This window comes from Physeter macrocephalus, chromosome 9, assembly GCF_002837175.3.
Source record: "Physeter macrocephalus isolate SW-GA chromosome 9, ASM283717v5, whole genome shotgun sequence".
Taxonomy (NCBI): Eukaryota; Metazoa; Chordata; class Mammalia; order Artiodactyla; family Physeteridae; genus Physeter; species Physeter macrocephalus.
This window is the reverse complement of record NC_041222.1, coordinates 98,791,815-98,805,275: the sequence shown is the minus strand read 5'-3', so window position 1 is coordinate 98,805,275 and position 13,461 is coordinate 98,791,815. Positions and strand designations below refer to the sequence as shown.

At 35.1% G+C, this 13,461-nt stretch overlaps 1 protein-coding gene across 17 annotated transcripts in view; it reads right to left on the bottom strand.

The window, feature by feature from the left end:
* HMBOX1 (homeobox containing 1) overlaps nt 1-13,461 on the bottom strand; it is a 177,734-nt gene that overhangs the window by 103,898 nt on the left and 60,375 nt on the right. For 9 of the 17 annotated variants that reach the window (XM_024130764.3, XM_028494237.2, XM_028494230.2 and 6 more), the window contains exon 2: nt 4,781-4,837. The exons of the other annotated variants lie outside the window; for them this stretch is intronic. The gene's annotated coding sequence lies outside the window, so the exon portion shown is untranslated. The remainder of the gene's footprint in view (nt 1-4,780; nt 4,838-13,461) is intronic. 17 annotated transcript variants of the gene reach the window in all.

Sequence of the window (13,461 nt, the reverse complement as noted above, 5' to 3'; positions counted from 1 at the left end):
TGTTGAGACGTGGATGGATCTAGAGACTGTCATACAGACTGAAGTAAGTCAGAAAGAGAAAAACAAATATCGTATATTAACGCATGTATGTGGAACCTAGAAAAATGGTACAGGTGAACCAGTTTGTAGGGCAGACGCTGAGACACAGATGTAGAGAACAAACTTATGGACACCAAAGGGGGAAAGCCGCAGGGGGGTGGGGATGGTGGTGTGCTGAACTGGGCGATTGGGATTGACATGTATACACTGATGTGTATAAAACTGATGACTAATAAGAACCTGCTGTATAAAAAAATAAAATTAAAAAAAAATTTTTTTAAAGAAATCTACTATACACAAAGACATTGAGACCTGTTGGGTTCCCAGCAGATTCTTAATCTTAAAATAAACATAGTTCTAATAATATTAAACCATAGAAAAATATGGAAAATGTTTCATTTTATGAAGTCAGAATAACAATACCAAATCTAATAGTATGTAGCACACAAACCATAAACCAATTTCACTTAGAAGTTAAACGTAAAAATTCTAAAGAAAAAGGAATCAAATCAGACAATAAAGTCTAGCCACATATCAAAAATAATATACTATCATAATTTATTGCAGGAATGCAAGAATGGTTCATTTTTAGGAATCAACACAATTCAATATATCAACAAATTAAGGAGAAAAAAAGTCACAAGATTTCATCAATGGATGCTAACAAGGCATTTGGTAAAATTCAGCAGCCACTTTTAATAAAAGCTCTATGGAAAAGAATACTAAAAAATTAAGCATTTTTGGGCTTCCCTGGTGGCGCAGTGGTTGTGCGTCCGCCTGCCGATGCAGGGGAACCGGGTTCGCGCCCCGGTCTGGGAGGATCCCACATGCCGCGGAGCGGCTGGGCCCGTGAGCCATGGCCGCTGGGCCTGCGCGTCCGGAGCCTGTGCTCCGCAACGGGAGAGGCCATAACAGAGGGAGGCCCGCATACCACAAAAAAAAAAAAAAAAAAAAAAAAAAAAAAATTAAGCATTTTTGGAAAGAACAACAATTGCAAGTGTCCTAAGTAGCAAAACATTAAAACCATTTCAAATAAAATTAAGACTGTATGCACACACAATAAATATATATACTGAATATTATACATATGTGTGTGTTTTTATATATATAAAGAACTTGCTTCTATATGTAAATTTGATGATCTATGGAAGAGATCCAATAATGGTGGTTACCTTGAGTACAAGGTGGGAACCGGACAGATTAGGGAAGGGATAAGAAGGATACTGTTTCCAGAAAACTTTATTATTTTAACCATATGAATGTTATTGCTCAGTCAATAAATCAAATTAATAAAATTAGAAATAAGAGCAGGAAGCCCACTGAACCCTTTATAATTCAACACTGATTTGAAGATTACAGGAAACCAGTAAGACATAAAAATGAATTAACTGCCGTAAATATCGGAATGAAAGAGAAATATATATATCTTTTTGCTAATGATTGGATGGAATACTTAAAATATGTAAGTTATTTTAGTAAAAGAAAGCTGAAGTTAGTAAAATAGATTATTAAGGAGAGGTATGATACAACACTTAAAATTAATTTGAAAATTTTTCTCTAGTTTAGAAGGAGACACCTAGAAAAATGTGAAAAATATTTCATTCACAGTAGTAACATTTTCCCAATATTTATAAATAACTGTCTTGAGAAAAAAGCCCAGAGTATTTTTTTAAATTTAGAAATAGGACCTTAAAATTATAAAGCAGGAAGTCCAAGAACCACCAAGAAAATTAAACAAAAGAAGAAAACCAGAAGTGGACTTCACTGGCCAGGTTTCAGAATATATTCAAAAGACACTGATCAAATCAGTACAGTACTGGCATAGGAACAGATACACAGATGAGTGGAACAGAATAAAGAACTTACATAATGATTCCAGCACATATAAGAAAATGTACAAGCCAAAGGTTAAATTTCATTTCAACAAGATAGGATAAATTATTTTTTAAAATAATTCTCACAAAACTTGTTATCATCTAGCAGAAAACATTAGATCTTCATCTTACATTATATATATAAAAAATTAAATTCCAGGTGCAGTAAAGACAAATGTAAAAAATAAATCACAGAAATACATTCTACAACAAAATTTAGAAGATGACATGTCTTCTAAGCATTCTTAACAAAGAACAGAAACTTAAGACAGACATGAAGAGTTTAAAATTTCCTATTATGAAAATATCATAAACAAACTAAGGAATTAAATAAGAAAAAATATTTGACATGTACAGAAAAAGCAGATCCAAGTTGTTAAGTTTATAAAAACACTCAAACTTACTAGAAGTCAGGGAAATAACAATTAGTTTAACAATGAGATATCACTTTTGCAAAAATTTAAAAGATTGATAATATCTCCTCAAAGGGTACTGTCATATTTCACTGGTCTAAGTGAAAAGTCCTTTTGGAAATAAATCTTGCAACATATATTAAAATTTAAAGTACTTACACCTTTAACCTAGTAGTCCTACTCCTGGGAATCTATCACATAGAAACAAAAGTAATCACACATAGTATGCACCAGGATATTTACTGTCACTTATTTTCCAATTTCTTGTCTCTATAAACAGAGTTGTTTCAATCAATACAGGAATGGCTGAATAAACTACAATATACTTTGATCAACTAACACAATACAATCCCTAAAAAGAGTAAATTAGAGTTGTATCAGATGACTTGGTGGGATTTGCGCATTATAGCGTTAAATTTAAAAAAAGGAAAATGCAATCAAATGCGTATGATGAGGTTTGAAAAGAAAAACTACAACCAAAAAAAAAAAATCCTTTTCTGTGTGTGTCTCATGTCAGTGTGTTTATTGATATACATACATACACACACACATATAAAGTACATGAGCATGGAGAAAAAATAGGTGGTCAACAGGTAATGGAGGTGGGGTTAAGGATGGGGGCGTATGTAGGGAATATTGTTCAGGAAGGATAAATGCATTTACGCAATAGATATAGACACACATTTATGCAATGAAATTATAAAAATTCCTACTATCAGAAATTGACTCAATTATCAAATGATTAGGTTAGGGTTGTCAAAATCCAACACAATGTCAGGCTGAGCAATGAAAAAGCCTACTGTCTGCACTGCTGTCCCTTGAAGAAAAAATATAATCTGGAAAATCCATTAGGAATAAGAACCTGTAAATGCTGTCTTACCCACAGGTGGTAAGAAGGCTCTTTTTATCCTAGTTTTTCTCTTTAACATAAAAAGTAGTAAACTGTATAAGGTAAAGGAAAAGAATTTCAAAAGCCATAAAATAAAAGTTAAGTCTGCCTCCTACCCCAAACTCCTTTTTGTCTTCCACTCAGACACCATTCAGTTTCTTCATACATCTTTGAACATGTAAGTATAACTTTAGGATAAATTCCTTGTTATGACAAAGGGCATACACATTTTAAATTATGATAGACTTTGTCAAATTGCCTCCCTAAAGAGGACCAATTTATACTTCTACCTTCAGGAAATGCTTAATTGTGAACCCGTATGTCAGGGGTGATTTACAATTGAATTTACATTGTGCATGTATCTGTCTTATTCAGTAATGGTAAACACAGAAAGGGCAGAATATTTATAAAGAAAGCAAAGCATAAGAGACAGTGAAGAGTTAGCTTAGCAATAACAGCACAGGCAGCAAGTAAGCCATCAAAGGGAGAGGTAATGGGACAGGGCCAATGCCAATTAGTGAGACCCTTGAGCCCAGATATGGATATCAAAAAAGACTTCTCAGAAGTTTGAAGCAGCCATTACAGAGCTCCTTCTACTGCTCTTTTAGCACCTCACACAGAACGCACTCTTATCCATCTAAAATACCTATTTAAAGTAAAACAAAAAATGTGTTAAAATACAGAGATATACAAGCCTTACAATCCCATAAGTCTGATACTATTAGTACTTTGAATTTACAGATGAGGAAGTGAAACTTCTTCCTGGCTAGATACGCATTAAACACACACACACACACACACACACACACACACACACACACACACACACACACACACACACACACACACACACACAACATATGGAGGTAAAAAAAAGGTCATAAAACTCCACCAGAACAAATAAAAAGTGAATATCCCTCCCCCCTTAGCTCTCAGTCCTTCTGTCCAAAGATAAAAGCTATTAAGTTTCCTATAAATCCTTATAAAGATAAAAATTAAGAACTAAATACACACATATCTAACACAGAATTCTTTTTTAAATGGTAGTTTTTAAAAACTTTTAATTATGAAAATTTGTAAACATGTACAAGGGAAGAGTAATATACCAATCACCCTGCTTGAATAATTAACTCTTCCCTACTATCCTGGCTCCAAGGGATATTTTCAAGAAAATTCCTGATATCTTAACACTTTAACATGCAATTCTTAGCAAGTTTCAATATCTGGTTTCCAAATCCAGAGTAAATAAGACATAGAAACTTAGAAGGTGACTGAAAGTGTATACAAAGGCTTTACCACAGAAAAAAATGACAGCTACCTGAAAAGAATAAAACGAATGAAAATGACTATTTAATAATAGATGCATACACATTATACTGACTCAACAAAAAGTTAAAGTCATGTTTAGGATGTTCATTTAAAAAAGGCATGTAAGTATGTGATACATCTGTTTTTAAAAACTGAAATGGTTAAAAGAAACGTTTACATTTTAGGAAGTTAATCAGGTGTCTCACTTGTGTCAAACATCTTTTCCCTTGAACAATGCCAGATAAGTGAGGCCTTACCACATTTAGCTGTGATTTGAAGGGCACATGGAGAGTTTCTCGGTGAAGAACGAATGGCTGGTGGCATGTGAGGAAAACAGAACCACAGATATTAGGAATTAAAAACTCATCTAAATTAGAATACCAATCTCTCAAATAATGCCTCTAGATAGCCAGCTTAAAACTAAGTGTAAATTACAACTACTAACTGTAAATAACAACTACCACTATTTCATCAATACTACCCTGCAGGACACTCACTAGTTAAGTGCTTGACACATACAAACTCATTTTATCTCACAATCCCCTGAGGTAGGTAATTAAGACAAGACACTACTTGCCCAAGGTCAACCAGGTAATGGACTTCCTTCTTCTTATTAGAACTGGAGCTGAAGTACTTATGTTAGGCTTCGTCTTGCTTCAAAATATAAGATTAGGGATACAATTTTTTATCATTTCTCTGGAGCAAATGTTTAATTGTGATAAGTACCGTGCAACAAGCTGGGCAACAGACATACCGCTAAGATATTAATGATGTTTTCTATTACATTTTACTCGTTATGATTCACAACGAAAGGTATGTCATATACCATGGAGATTTTTATTCCAAAAGCATTATTACATATATTACTTATCAAGTTTTTAAAGACAGAGATACTCATGTAGCTTTTCCTACATTTCCAGTGACAGGGAAGTTTAATGGAGAGTTTTGCAGATAAAGATATTCCTTTAAGAGATTCTAAAACTGTTTCTTGTAACTTCAAGCCACTCATCTGACTGAATGGATAAAGACCACATTTCTTCTTTTCTTTTCCACGAGGCAGCATTTTAAACGTCTGTAAAATCTTTGCAAAGAGTCTCCGTGCTAAATAGTCCCAGTCATGATTCTAGTTTGACATGGTTTCCTCACTCATTTGTCATTATCCTGTCTTCTCTTAAAAAGTGGGGCTCCCCAAATTCAACACAAGACTCCTGCAGAGAGCCTAACTGCAGCAGGATACAGGGAACTATTAGTTCTCTTGTTCTGAACCTAAAATTATATTACTTTCTCCCACCACCAAGTCATTTTTGGGTGTAAATTAAATTTGTAGACAAAAAAGTCTTTGGCACATTCATTCAAGAAGCAGTGATTAAACATCAATGACAGGACTGATCCAGGCTTTTACCCAGGTTTCCCCTCCCTAAACTCAAGTTTTTTTTTCTTTTTTTAAAGCAAAATAGTTCCATTTTTGCTTTTTGTTTTCTTGTAAACAAATATTACTACTTGATATTTTATTTGTCTATTATCTGTGTCACTATTGTCTAGTATCTTTACCTGCTCCTTAAGTAGTATCTGGAACATAACAGGCACTGTTTATTATTGAACTAACTCATGAACAGATGGAAGAGGGTGGAACATTCATACTCTTTCTGGCTTCTGGAAAGGAATCTCTAGGCTACTATACTTCACTGCTAAATGATCTTGAAGCCTTATCAATAAACACACTTAATCAGAAGAGCCATGACTACCATATATGCTCTAGAATTTACTATGATAGTCTAATACAGGAATTATAGGTTTGGTAACTTTTAAGATATGTGGTGGTTTTGATGTTACCCTCAAGATGTTTCCTATGTTTTTCCATTCTAAAATAATTATATAACCTGAAAATAAAAATATACATCTCCCTATTATTAACAGTAGGTCACTGGTAAACTCTATTGAACTATGCTGTGAAATGTTAGGGAATAGTCAGAGGCTGAGCCACCATCTCTGCCTCTATATATGGCCTCAACTGTACTGACTCCAGCCATGAGCATCCTTATACCATAACGTACTTGGTTTAGATGCCACTTCCTTCATGGCTTCATTATTACTTACAGTTGTAGTTGCACACTCTGTGGTGTGATTTCAGATTTTTTGATTCATTTAAGTTCAAAACACAACTATGGAGCCGCTACTTGTTTATATTGTAGGATTTAGCATTCCCTGCTATGGAAGTCAGGGTTCTCTACTCTCATGGGATTGTTACTGTTACATGACTCTACTTCATTCTTATTGAATTACAGTACAAATATATGACAGCAGGCATCACTTTCTCCTCATGTCAGTTTAGAACAGTTACTCCCAAACTGGGCTGTGCATCTAAATCACATGGATGTCTTTTAGAATCACAGAATCCCTAGCCAACTCTAGACCTACTGAATCTAAATAACTGGAGGTAGGGGAGTCCAAGAATATTTTTAAGCAGCTTCTGAGGTAATTCTACTTGAAAACTACTGGTTTAGAGGACAAGAAAGAACTCTAATATGATATGAGATATCTAATATGATATGAGATATCTAAGAGATATGCAATGCCATATCTCTTGTATAAGATATAACATCTAGGCATAAAGACAATTTTGAGCATACCGACACCCAAAATATCTCCTATTATTTCCCATATCAACATTCCAAGCTGAATACTTAACAAAATTAATTTAATCTGTTATTCAAAATTGAAGGGGAATCTGACAACACCTTAAGATATGTCCACACCAAGGGAACTCATATAATAGACATTGGTCAAAACAACTCATAAATATTCTCAAAGTAGTCTTCTCTCTACAAGTGCTGTACTACTCCTCATCCACCTAGTAAGCACTTGCCCCAGCCAAGGAGTTCTCCTAGCTCTACAAAAATGGAATGCCTCCCTCCCTATTTCCTTTCTACTAGTCTCAGTCTCAGTGATTCTTATTTGATAATACAGCAAACACCCTTTACAAAACCCTCTGCTAGTAGGGTACCATAAATATGTTTCTGTTATATTACATTATAATTCATGTACAAATCTGTCTCCTAGAATGTGAGCGTCTTAAGAGTAGGGATTGTTTCATATCAACTGCTATAGTTCCAGCTCCTACTCAGGTGTAAGCAGTAAATAAATCTTTGCTTACTGAAGAAATAAAAGAAAATGCCTACTTTCAAGTCTCATTCAAATAAAATAATCTTAAGAGTCCTGATCCTTAAAATTAACACCAAAAGATTCTGTTACTAAATTAAAAATTAATGCAATTGGAACATTTTCCAAGACAATTGACAAGCATTTATTAAGTATCTCATATAAGCCAAATGCTATGCAAGTGCTAAAGATACAAAAAAATGAGCTTTGCTCTTGATAGCAGGGTAAGTAATATTAATGTTCCCAAGGAGATATCCTGTCATTAATTTACAATTTACATCCACAGTTTCCTTGAAACCAAACTTGGTTAGGACTGTTGATGCCCCTGAGAGCGTTAAAAATACTGGACTGAGAATTCAGGAGTCTAACAACTCCATGTTGCTTAAGCCATGATAGTTCTCCAGAGTTCACTACAACAGGAAAACTTAACAATTTGAATGGCAGAGTCTCCCATCATCATTATAAATAAATTTTAAAGTCTGTGTGACTACCATTCAAATATCCCCTGGACTAAAACAAAGACACAGAAAAAATATTCCTATTGGCATACATCTAGAAAATCTTGATGTTAAAATATAACAATTTACTCACAGAACCAATCCAGATGCCTTGATCTATTGCTTAAACACTCATGTGGCTTTGAAGCCGCTAATCTTTTTGCAGGAAGATTGTATGAATACACTGATAATTTCCAGAACAATAACTTGTGATTTTGCAAGTTTCTGGATGATCCAATATCTTCCTTCCCATTTTGCATTTCCCCTATCTCAGCAGTTTTCCAATGTTTAAAAGTGAAATAATAGAATTGGAATAAGATACTTCATTAAGCTAGAACAAGGTGACTCATAAAATCTTAACTAGAATTGATGTTAACAATGTTTTCCAAATACCTCAGCTTACAGAGAAAAAAAAAATTATGAAAATTGGAGCCAAGAACCCTGACGCCCAGGTTACTGCTTATACTAATTTACCGATAAATAAAAGCAAAAATTCCAGTCAGTCATTCAGAAACTTAGGGTCTATTTAAATGCATATCATTTGAAAGCTTTTTTAAGAGTTCAGAATTATGACAAAATGTGCAAAGAGAAGTTTTCCATAGTTGGACCTAGGCAAGTATTTCCTGTAGGGGGAGAAATAAAATTTAACATATTTTGGGAAATACCATCTTAAGAATTGTTTGGTATTCACTTTCCCTATAGGCACTCCTTTTTATGCCTCAGTCCTACAGGATTTTGTATTCATTCATTTATGCTTTTAACAAATATTTACTGAGCACCTAGTACATGCTAGGAAATGGAAAATATACAGCAATGAACAAAATCCGTGTTCAAATAAAGCTTACATTCTTGTGGTGAAAGGCAAATTAAAAAAAAAAAGAGTTAAACATATAGTATTCAGATCATGATAAATACAATAGAGACAAATAAACCTGGGAAAGAATTCAGGATTATGATTTTAAATAGGGTGCTCAGAGAAAGACTCAGTGAGAAAGTTAAATCAGAGTAAAGACTTGAATGAAGTTAGGAAGCAAGCCATGTAGATACAGGAGAAAGGGCATTTAAGGTCAAGACCTTGAGGCAGAAGCTGTCTACCATGTTCAAAGAACAGCACCAAGGATGATATGGCTGGAGTTGCGTGAGCAAAGGATAACACAGTAGAACATGAAAATAGAGAACAGGGGGCTACTGGGAGGGCAAGATCAAAGAGGAACCTATAGTTGAAAATTTCTGTTAAAACTACTAAATATTACGCTAGTAAGATTGGGATTAAATCAATAGCCTAGGGATGACCCAATTTAAGAGGAAACAGCATGAATTGTTAATGGTAGAATTTCTAATATCAACAGGTTAGCAGACAGATGTTATTTTTGGACATTCCCAGCATCAATTAAATTGTACATCAGAGGGCATCATCAACTACTTTTATAAATGACTAGCTTTGAAGCATCCCCTTGTCAATTTACTAGAAGGTGAGTGCTGAAAGGAGGATGAAGAAGGTGGAGGATAAGGAAATTCATAGTTTTCCATTGCAGAGAAGTGTTTTATCTCCCATATCTCAGGAGGTATGTTAATACATAATTCAAAATAAGAAGGTGGACAAGCAGATTGTTTTACAAGTAAAAGTTAAAGTCAAACAAATTTCAGGGAGTCCTTATGCTTTACCCCAATACTCATAATACTTAAGCACCCCAAGGACAAGTTTCTTTTATTTTTCACATTTTCCACAGTGTACTATAGTTATTTTAGGGCCTCATATTATGTATTGCCTGACTAAACAGACAAAAACATATCTCAAGTCATGAGTAAAGGCTCTGCACCTGAGCTAGGGAGAACACAACTTTCTCACACTTCTGCCTTTAAAAACCTGGGGCTTGCACAGCAAAGGAAACCTTAAACAAAATGAAAAGACAACCCACAGAATGGGAGAAAATATTTGCAAACAATGAGACTGACAAGGGATTAGTCTCCAAAATTTACAAACAGCTCTTGCAGCTCAATATCAAAAAAACAACCCAATCAAAAAATGGGCAGAAGACCTAAATAGACATTTCTCCAAAGAGGACATACAGATGGCCAAGAGGCACATGAAAAGATGCTTAACATCTCTAATTATTAAAGAAATGCAAATCAAAACTACAATGAGGTATCAGCTCACACCAGTCAGAATGGTTATCATCAAAAAAATCTACAAACAATAAATGCTGGAGAGGGTGTGGAGAAAAGGGAACCCTCCTACACTGTTGGTAGGAATGTAAATTGGTACAGCCACTAAGGAGAACATTATGGAGGTTCCTTAAGAAACTAAAAATAGAGCTACCATATGATCCAGCAATCCCACTCCTGGGCATATATCTGGAGAAAAACATGGTTCGAAAGGATACATGCACCCCCAATGTTCATCGCAGCGTTGTTTACAATAGCCAAGACATGGAAGCAACCTAAATGTCCATTGACAGATGAATGGATAAAGAAGATGTGGTACATATATACAATGGAATATTACTCAGCTATTAAAAAGATGAAATAATGCCATTTGTAGCAACATTGATGCACCTGGAGATTATCATACTACGTGAAGTAAGTAAGACAGAGAAAGACAAATATATGATATAGCTTATATGAGGGATCTAAAAAAAAAGGATACAAATGAACTTATTTACGAAACAGAAACAGACTCACAGACATAGAGAATGAACTTATGGTTACCAGGGAGGAAGGGTGGAGGAGAGGGATAGATTGGGAGTTTCAGATTGACATGTACACACTACTCTATTTAAAACAGATAACCAACAAGGACTTACTGTATAGCACAGGGAACGTGGCTCAATATTCTGTAAAAACCTAAATGGGAAAAGAATTTGAAAAAGAATAGATACATGTATATGTATAACTGAATCACTCTGCCGTACACCTGAAACTAACACAACAATGTTAATCAACTATGCTCTAATATAAAATAAAAATTAAAAAAATAATAAAGCAAAAAAAAAAAAACAACCCTGGGGCTATGGGTTAACCACCCTATTTTTTTAATTTCTTTTGTCCTCCATGCTCCCCTTGACCTGGTCATTCCAGCATGATCATGTATTCTACTCCAGAATCATAATGGCTTATCTCAGTTTTATCTGCTAAAGTCTCCATATATTTCAGATCCCTAATTCCGAATTATTTTCCTCAGATATCTACTGAAAAGCTCAGGAGCTCTCAAACTATAAGGAAAATCATAAAGTATAATGGAAATATACAGTATTAATATTTTAAATTATTCATTATATCCTACCAAATACAACCAGCTCTCAAAAAGCACCCTCTGTACTACAGATTTATATCTAATTATAGGCGTTAAGACTTCTTCAATCTTTGGAATAATTTCCAGACTCAAATCTGTTTTAAATTATTTTATATTATGTATAACCAGCATTAAAAATGTGCTAAATCTCGGCTTCCCTGGTGGCGCAGTGGTTGAGAGTCCGCCTGCCGATGCAGGGGATACGGGTTCGTGCCCTCGTGCCCCGGTCCGGGAAGATCCCACATGCCGCGGAGCGGCTGGGCCCGTGAGCCATGGCCGCTGAGCCTGCGCGTCCGGAGCCTGTGCTCTGCAACGGGAGAGGCCACGACAGTGAGAGGCCCGCGTACCGCAAAAAAAAAAAAAAAAAAAAGTGCTAAATCTATATCCCATGCTCCTTATTACTTCTTTTTATATGAGTTAATAAAGATTTAAAAATACTTGTCAAACTCATTCATATTAAAGATAATCCCTATGAAAGGCAGAGAATGATTCAGTCTTAAAATTCTGAGGTTATACGTTTTGCCATATTCCCAAATACTGTGTTAGAGAACTTCAACATATAATTGATAGGTTGTCATGTTAAACTGAAATTTATAGCTAGAAAAATCTTTATATGGTGAACTAAAACAAAACACAAGTATATGCTGAACCAATTAATGCTAATTAACCTCCTTAGCAGGTTCTTTTATCTGTGACCTTCCCTATCTTACTTGAGACCTTCTCTTTCTGTTGAATTAATTAATGCCATGGTTTCTAACTGCCTTCCCTGCCTCCATTCTTATTCTTGTTACACATAGTTAAGTTAATCTTTCTAAAGTGCAAAACTACTGGAAGTAGGACAGAATGGCACAGAGTGTAAGAGACTTGGAGCATGACTATTTTGAGTTTGAAATCCCAGGTTCTACCATTTGTTAGCAGTTGACCTTGTACAAATGTCTTATCTTGCTAAACCCTGATTTCCTGCTCTGCAAACTGCGGACAATGTTATTTACTTCAAGGGTCACTATGAGTACTAAACAGGATAAAGTAAAAAAGTCTCCTCATGTAGACACCCAGAAATGTTAGCTCCCTTGGCCCCTTTGTAAGTTTGAACCATCAATCTTTCAAAAAGGTTATCACATCCTAGGGGGAAAATGATTTACGGAGAGTATCACAAAAGCAATGCAACGGCTGATATTGAGAATACATGCTTCCTAATACTGTGATGAGAAAGTGGTTTCAGGAGTACACAGAAATCCAGAGCTAGGCAGATGCTCTCTGCCAAGAACTGCCTGGACAAGGCTTGCTTCCCCCAGGTAACTGCAAGGACTCACTGACCCAAGTGTTATCCCACAATTCAGTTTGTTATAGTGCCTCTAACTAACCTATTAATTACTCTAATTATGAATAAGTGACTTTAATTACTTGAGAAAAAGCATCAAAGTCAGGAGTTTCTAAACATCTTGAAGGAACAGCGGGTGTATGTTGGGGTGGTGGGAGAAAGTCTCTGACTTGACAGAGGGAAGAGGTGATACTGACAACCATATGCCCTTCTCCAGTGGGAAATCATGAAAAATGGAATAAACAAACAGGCAATAGAAGAGATCCACCAAGTAAGAGTTTTTGATCCAATGGGAATCATAATGCAACGTTTGGAGACTTTTTTGGCTCAAGCCTCTTCCAATACCTCATAGATAAACCACAGTCAAAGAATGTCATGAATGACTTCAGAGAGAAAAACACTTTCTTGCTAAGCTTTATTTTAATACTTACTCATATCTATGATCATGTTTCCCTTACCACTTCAAACAATGACCAAAATCTAAAAAGAATCCTGGTAGAAATCATAAAGAGAACATAATGAATATCAGTATTTTCTGCTCCTGGCTGCTAAAATTCTGAAAGTCTACACCTCTAAAATAGAAAATGCTTATTGGAATCATACGATATTATGACTAAATGAATAGAAATGTGATAGTTAAATCTCATGATTCTGTATGTTATGGCTGGA